The sequence below is a fragment of the Leucopleurus acutus genome (assembly GCF_964270905.1).
Source record: "Leucopleurus acutus genome assembly, chromosome: 2".
In the NCBI taxonomy this organism is placed as follows: Eukaryota; Metazoa; Chordata; class Mammalia; order Artiodactyla; family Delphinidae; genus Leucopleurus; species Leucopleurus acutus.
In genome coordinates, this window is record NC_139143.1 from 159,109,412 (window position 1) to 159,116,215 (window position 6,804).

Consider the following 6,804-nt stretch of genomic DNA (forward strand, 5'->3'; position numbering starts at 1 on the left):
ATGCCTGCATTGCTGCCACGTCTGCGTTGCTGCCACGTCTCCCGTTTCCTCCCACATCACTGGAACACACACAGGCACACGCTCCCACACTGACTCATTTGAATTTTGGTGTGTGTGGAAGTGGGGACAGGAACCGAGCCTGTCTCAGCTGATGCGGTGAAGGGATGAGACATGATTGTTGCTTAAAATGAGGTAGCAGAAGTCTGGAGTCAGCAGTGACTGCTGAGATATAAGCCCCTTAGAAATCACAGAGATCCAAAGGCCCAGTTATCAGACTTCTCTGGATCTCAAGGGGCAGGGGGTCCTCAGCTGACCCATGGGCTACAACAGGGAAGAGTGCCCCTAGTGGCCGGCTGCAAGGGGGATGCACTGTGGAACTGCGAGAGGGAGGAAGTCTTTGACTTTGTGGCTGATTGTAGCTAACATGTGTATCAATCAGGATTCCCCCTCAGGTGTGCCTGACGGGAGACGTTTGGGACCTTCAAGCCCTTGGCCTCCATGGAGGCCCACGAAGGCCTCCGCAAATCCAAGACATTCTGCAGTGAGGGAACATGAACCAAACTGGGGCCAAGGAAGCCTTCAGTCAGCTTGGCAGGGGGCTTCTCTCACATCCCATCACTGATGGTGTAATGTGAGGCTATGTGGTCTTGGCTGGTCTACAGAAGGCACAGGCCATGAGCCAGCACACACCAGAAAATCTTATCTACGCCTTTGGGGCTCTTACCTAAAAGCCATCCAAGAGCTGAATCCTTCACAGCAGGCACCATGTTGATCCAGAGGAGAGGCTCAGCAGAAGGGGGATGGGCACAGGGTGGGTCCAGGATGGCAGCAGTGCTGGACGCCATGGAAGAACAGAGCCGCCTCTGGCAGTACGCCACACCGGTTGCGAACCAGACTGCCTGGGTCCCAACCTTGCTGCTGACTAGCTAAGTGACCTTGGCCTCTGGGATTCAGAGTCCCATCTATAAAACAGGGCCTGAACTGATTCCAAAGTGCTGTTATTCCTGTGCCCTCAAATCTGGCTTGACGGGTGACCTTCTTAGGGTTGCCTCAGAGCCCTAGTGAATATGCAATGCCAGAGCAAGACTACCCAACAGTGTTGGGTTGCCAGCACGGGGCCCAGAGCAGTGCCACCTGTCAGCAGGGGAAACGCGCCTGGAGAAGGAAATGGAAAGGCTAGAAGGGACGAGGTTTTCATACTCAGCTGTGTGAGTTTTAGAAGGGAAGGCTGCAGTCTAACCACAGATTTGGAATGGAAGCATAATACGGTTTTAAGAAAGGATTAAGACAACATATGCCTGAGATGGTGGTCTTCCAGGTGACAACAGTTTAAGCTACGATCTGATCTGAGGAGTCTCAGAAGCAGTCATAAACAGCAGCAGGTTTTCTATTAGGCTACAGCGGCAGATCTAGGAACGCTAACTCCAGGGACAGGGACAAGAAGGCTGCTGTCAGGGCTCTTCCCAAAAAATCAGCATAGACTGACAGCAGATAGAAGCCTCACCTCCAGGTGCACAGGAAATTATTAGGCTGTTTCACCGACTTTGGACTCACCCTCCGACATGGCTCTGTGACTGCCTGCACATGGTATTCTGGTCATTAACTTCCGGGAGGGTCAGCTGTTACTTGAGTGATCGTGGAACCACCCCCGCCTCCCCCGCAGCTAGCTGCTTCAACCTTCCTCTAATTTACATTCAGAGCTGGTTCTCAAGATCAGCCTTCATCAGGACTTAAAGAAGGGATGAAGTATGTCTTCTTTGGAGAAATGTCTGTTTAGGTCTTCTGCCCATTTTTCGATTGGGTTGTTTGTTTTTCTGATATTGAGCTGCATGAGCTGTTTGTATAGTTTGTCATACAGATGGCCAACAAACACATGAAAAGATGCTCAACATCACTAATTATTAGAGAAATGCAAATGAAAACTACAATGAGGTATCACCTCACACTGATCGGAATGGCCATCATCAAAAAATCTACAACAACAAATGCTGGAGAGGGTGCAGAGAAAAGGGAACCCTCTTACACTGTTGGTGGGAATGTAAGTTGATACAGCCACCATGGAGAACAGTATGGAGGTTCCTTAAAAAACTAAAAATAGAACTACCATATGACCCAGCAATCCCACTATTGGGCATATATCCTAAGAAAACCATAATTCAAAAAGACACACGCACCCCATTGTTCACTGCAGCACTATTTACAATAGCTAGGACATGGAAGCAACCTAAATGTCCATCAACAGAGGAATGGATAAAGAAGATGTGGTACATATATACAATGGAATATTACTCAGCCATAAAAAGGAACGAAATTGCATCATTTGCAAAGACATGGATGGACCTAGAGACTGTCATACAGAGGGAAGTAAGTCAGAAAGAGAAAAACAAATATATGAACGCATGTATGTGGAATCTAGAAAAATGGTACAGATAATCTTATTTGCAAAGCAGAAATAGAGACACAGAGGTAGAGAACAAAGTGGGAAGGGGAGGGTGAGATGAACTGGGAGATTGGGAGATTGGGATCGACATATACATACTACTATGTATAAAACAGATAACTAATGAGAACCTATTGCATAGCACCGGGAACTCTACTCTGTGCTCTGTGGTGACCTAAATGGGAAGGAAATCCAAAAAAGAGGGGATACATGTATACATATGGCTGATTCACTTTGCTATACAGCAGAAACTGACATAGCAGTGTAAAGCAACTATACTCCAATTAAAAAAAAAAAAACTTCATGGAAAAAGACGAAAAAAAGGCGGGGGGGGCTTCCCTGGTGGCACAGTGGTTGAGAATCTGCCTGCTAATGCAGGGGACATGGGTTCGAGCCCTGGTCTGGGAAGATCCCACATGCCGCGGAGCAACTAGGCCCGTGAGCCACAACTGCTGAGCCTGCGCGTCTGAAGCCTGTGCTCCGCAACAAGAGAGGCCGCAATAGTGAGAGGCCCGCACACTGCGATGAAGAGTGGCCCCCACACACTGCGATGAAGAGAAAGCCCTCGCACAGAAACGAAGACCCAAAACAGCCAAAAATAAATAAATTGTCTTTGAGGTTTAAAAAAATAAATAAATTAATTATTTTAAAAAAGGGGGGATGAGGTATGTCTCTTTTACTTCCGCTGAGGTATAAATGCAACTCATTTTCTTTATACAGAATAGTTTTAAAGACCCCTATCTCTATAAGCAATACATATTCACAATTCTTTCATTCAAACAACCCACGGAAGAGCCATTTCTTCCTCCTTCCCACTAGAATTCCAGATGATCCCAACTTATTTCTTCCCCTGAAATGTCACAAAACTATCCCAGACCTTCCTCTCCTCTCCTTCCTCCTCGCCCATCCCCAACATTCATGGAATCCCCTCTGAGCTGGGAGAATTGAGTCTGCAATTGTGACACTAATGGCTTAAGATCCACGTATATTGTTGATCAGATCCTCAAGACCTAAAGCCCCAAATCCACCTTCCGGGGGAACCCCATACCCCTCAGCAATCAGACAAACAGCATGGAGACATTTTTCCCAAGTGCAAAGTTATATATATTCTGAGTGACGGAGCTGTTGGCATTCAAGTTCTGACCAGTCTCAAGATGCTACTACCAGACAATGGGAAGACTGTATACAGACACTGCAATTTATGTTACATGAGGAAGACTGTCAGTTGATACACGAGAGTCAAGAGTTTCAGGTTAGATACGATCCATCCAGAAGGCTGAATACACTAAGAGCCTTACGTCTTTCAGGTCATAACCCTCTGAGAAGCTGCATCCTTTTTCAGGCCCTCTACCACTGTTTAGTGTGCTAATGCCAAGAATTTCTGGCCTCTTTAACCCCCCCAGAGGAGGGGTGATAGGAAACTGCTAAAAACCAGATGTGGGAGGCGTCTTTCTACCACCTCCCACGCAATGTACAGTTTCATTAATTAACTCCAACCTCAAAACACCCGCCCCAAGAGCTAAATAGAATAGGCATCTCCCCGAGCAGGAGAATGGAAAAATCGAGGCACAGAGTCAACGTGATTGTATAAGGTTAATCAGCTATTTTAGGGGAGAACCAGAACCGGCATCTGGCTCTGTGCCCCATGTTCCTTCCAGCAGGCCCTGTGGGCAGCTGTGACGAATGTGGGCCAGCCACCTGGCTGAGGCTCCCAGGGCCCACAGCCAGTATGGGAAATCCTGGAGGGAGGCTATGATCCAGCTGTGCCCCAGCTCTCTAGACAGGGTTCCCAGCAATGATGCCAATGACGACAGATGTCACTGGCGGCTGGAAAACGGGCCCCCTTTGACAAGTCTGGAAGCACCCTCTAGCTGCTGTGCTCAGGATGGGGCTCACTAGCATCTATTTAGGTAAAGTGGAGAGACTGGGCTTACACTAAACTGTGGGAAGGAGTGAATGCAGCTTCCAGAAAGTCATCACTTGGTTCAGAGGTTTACGTAGAAAGCATCTGGCGAAATCCAATGAGAACAGACCTAGGACCATCCTTCTAAACCCACCCTGAGTGGTAAAGATAAGGTACGTGTCTTAACCTATATAAAGGTGAAGGATTATCGTTTTTCAACTGTACAGACACATGACTGGAACTACAGTTCAGTGGCATGCACCCTACGTTGACTGTATTTAAACTACTACTGTGTAGTGCAACATCTCCATTGCATGGTGCCAAACATTTTTCAGTTTCAGTTACTTGGTGAGATCTGATTTTAGCCACAGTATTTTCAAAGCCAATTTCTATTTAAATGTGTTGTGGAAAAAATGTAATAGTTTGACTTTATACACATTTTACATTTACAGCAGAATAAGTACAGAAATTCGTACACCCAAATGGGTGTTGTTGCCTTCAAACTGGTCACGTTGGGAAGATGTATTTTTAGTCCAGGGAAGCTGACCTTATGCATAACATTTCTAGAACCTTCCTTGGAAACTGTCCACTTGTAAGCATCCTTAACATTGATAAGTCTTTGTCTTTCAAGGGTAGATTTATTCTTTTGAGGAATGATATTTTTTAACAGCCAAAGAGCATTAGAAGATAAGTCTGATCAATAAAATGGGTGATGGAGCTCGGGATGAACTCTGGGGAAGGGTGGTGTAAAAAAACGAGGTCTGACTATAAGGTTATGAGGCCTCTTTTCTTGCATGGCTTCAAAGGTAACTCCAAAGAGGAAGTTTAGTGCTCTTGGTACATGCAACATCACAGCTCAAGAGTAAGGTCTCCCAGGGAAATAAGTACAAACATGGTGACTCTTTTTTTTTTTTTTTTTTTTTTTGCGGTACGCGGGCCTCTCACTGCTGTAGCCTCTCCCGTTGCGGAGCACAGGCTCCGGACGCGCAGGCTCAGCGTCCATGGCTCACGGGCCCAGCCGCTCCGTGGCATGTGGGATCTTCCCAGATCGGGGCACAAACCCGTGTCCCCCGCATCGGCAGGCGGACTCTCAACCACTGCGCCACCAGGGAAGCCCCATGTTGACTCTTGAGTGCATATGTTCTAGTGTATTTGGTTAAAAAGGTAGCCTTGCTCATTTTTGTCATACTTCACAGAAGCAGAAATGAAACACTCCATGTCCGTGACTTCTCCCAAGGGCAGTGTCATCATCTACTGCTGGAAGAGTTAAAATGAAAAGCACTTGGTGTAGTGTCTACATTATCCACTCCCCCCACCCCCCCACCAAATGTGCAATGAGTTATTCCTGATACCTGAGTCTCCCCACTGTGGAAAAGGGGGTAAGGACAGGTCTCTGGAACCTGGGTAAGACTAGTATGTCAAGGGGATTGGAGTGTTTCCAATGGCTCTAGCTACCCAACAGGCTCACAACACCGACTCATACAAGAAAATCTCCTATAGCTAATTACGTAAAGTTTCAGTAGAAGAGAGGGGGAAATGATTATCTTCCAGTAGCTTTCTAGGATTAAAAACCCACTCGCTTTTAATGTCAAGTGAACAGTCTATTGAAAGGAAGTCCATGGTGTTCTAGTGCATGCTTAAGGAAGAAAGTGTGTGGCCACTAGGTCATTGAAGTGCATTTCCAGCTGAGGCCAAAGGCAGCGAAGGTGCAAGAGGCTGCTGGGGCTGGCGCTAGTTGAAGCAGGATCTATATATTTGGAGTGGCAAAGCAATCTGTAGAAAGCCCCAGTTACAGAGCAGGATGTTTGCCAACGAGTGAAGTCAAAGGACGCTCAATTTCACTTTCTACAAAGTGCTGCATTGAAGATGCTAAGGAGGAAGCTCCCTTTAAAACACCATATCCTGAGTGTCAGAGAAATATGGTCAAGATGGTGATTGATGGGGAGCAGAGACTGATTCGCTAATAGCACTGGGACTGTGTATACCCCGAGCATCTCTCTCTCTCTCTCTCTCTCTCTCTCTCTCTCACACACACACACACACACACACACACACACTTAATGAAGAGCACACAACTGCAGTCACATTCCACCTCTTCTGCACGTGCCTCTGTCCGGTGGTTGCTCTTTTGTACAGTATTTCCAGGAGCCGTTGAGTTAATGGGCTCCACTGCTAAAAGCCAGAAGCACAGCACAGTCAGCCGTAACATCCAATTGCTTGCAGCAGACATCGGTCTCAAATCCATCAGTCGGGATGTTGTTCTCGGTGAGGGTTTTATATTAGTGTTTATAAAAACCACAAAGCTAGGCCATTTGCTTCAATCATCGTTAGAAAGAATGCTGAGTGCCCAGATGGGATTTCTAGTTTCTGTGCAAATGAAATCACACTAGTCCAGATTTTATTCGCTCAAAACTACTAGGGAAGCAGTAGGATTTGGTTTCAATGCTGCCAAAAAGCAGGA